The sequence below is a fragment of the Mauremys reevesii genome, linkage group 4 (assembly GCF_016161935.1).
Source record: "Mauremys reevesii isolate NIE-2019 linkage group 4, ASM1616193v1, whole genome shotgun sequence".
In the NCBI taxonomy this organism is placed as follows: Eukaryota; Metazoa; Chordata; order Testudines; family Geoemydidae; genus Mauremys; species Mauremys reevesii.
Window position 1 is genome coordinate 25,629,315 of NC_052626.1, and position 1,885 is coordinate 25,631,199.

Genomic DNA, 1,885 nt, shown 5'->3' on the forward strand with positions numbered 1-1,885 from the left:
AGATAACTAAATGCATCCGTTGGGCTGATAGCCTGTGTAGGATATCTGCTATAAATAGACAGGGAAAGATCTGTTAATAATAAATAATTAGTACATTTCCATGCCATCTCCCAATTTTTTTAAATGATGGCAGTTCCTAAGAAGGTATGGTACCAAACACTTGTTGGTTTTACCCATTATTTAAATATCACTTAACCTCAAAGAAATGTCAGAATGTAGAGCAGAAATCCTTATTTTCACTAGTTGCTTAAGTGAACTGGTAATGAAAAATCTAAAGTGCCAGTTATATTTGCCAGTTAATCTTCACAACTGCCTGCCCTACAGGTATTAGTATCCCCAATGTACATATAGGGAAACTGAGGCACGGTGAGGTTTATTTTTATGCAGTTTTCCCAAGGCTTTAGATGGAGACATTGCCAGGGCAGAGATCAGAAAATAAGGGTACTTGGCTCTCAGTCCTTTGATCAGAGCACTAGACCACACATCTCTCCCTCATCCAACAGCTTTCTCTCCCTAGTCATTAGCTTTCCTTTACTCTTGTATTCATGAAATTTGTTTGATTTGCCCTTTTAAATATTTTCTTTTTTGTTTCTTCACCTTCTTTTTCGTTCCCTTCTTTATTGTCTTTCCTTGCTGTCTCTTTTTGCTTCATTTTCTCTGTTTCCTTATTTCTTAAACTCTCTCTGTTTTTACTTCTGATTCTCCAGGCTTGCTCTGTCTGTCCATTTTGCTCAGCAAGTAAAATCACTGCTCTCCCTCTCCTTGCTTACCCACTGTCTGCCCAGCTTAGTAATTAATGCACTTTTTGTATAATTTACTAACGTCCATTTTATTGCAACAGCATCATAGCAATTCACTGGGGGAAATAACCCCTCAGTTCCTCTTGTCTTTCAGCAAATTTGAGATTTATAAGTAGGGATAGAATAAAGGACCTGCTCTAAAGCCCATTGAGTTCAATGAGACTCTTTCCATCAATTTCAATGGGCTTTGGATCAAGTCCAGATAGCTGAAGCTTGATGCTCTTCTGTTTAATATTCTCTTATCTTTGCTCTTCGGGTGACCATCACCATGGTATCTGAGCACCTTCTTGGAATGTAAGAAGCGACTGTAACTAGCATATGTCAGGTATGAGTCATTCTCTCTCACTTCCTCTCCTTTTCATAGCTTAGCATAAATACTATAATCACGTTCCTTATTAAGGGCTCAATGGTGCCTTTAAAGCACTGGCCCATATTGGGGATAGAGTGGAGCATCGCGATTCCCAGCTGGAACTCTGGGAGGCAGTGCACTGCAAAGAAGCACAATGCTTCATAGGAGCTTCTAGGAAGGAAAGGGGAGCACATTTGCCACTACACATCTCTTAAGTGTGAGCTCCACTTCACGCATGTGCAGCTGCTATTCACTGGGGTGGGAGCTAAGACAGCTATCCTGAGAGCAAGATCTGTGGCTGCGGGCAACCCGTGCCTAGGGTGTGCAAAGCAGAAGTGGCTTCTTGCTGCCTTCCACCCCTAAATTCTTGGGCAAGGGGTCCTACTGGAACATGGCTCTTCCCCTGGCAGTATAAGATATGGCTGTGTACGCCAGTTATAATATTGAGAATGACATCCTTGCCCACGCTTCTTAACAGCCTCTCCAGTATAACCATCAGGGCTTTCGAAGTTACAAGGTAGAACTAACATCATCCTGGGTAGCATCAGAAGAGACTGCTGTCAGGAGGACCACCAATATTATTACTAGCTGCAATAAAAAAGCACTTCTTAAAATGTTTTTTCTACCTAATTGTCAAAACTGAATAATATTATCAGCTTTTTTATCCTTTGAGTATTTTTCTAATAAGAAAGCACAGAGATGCACTGCAAATAAAAACGGAAGATTTGAGGATGCA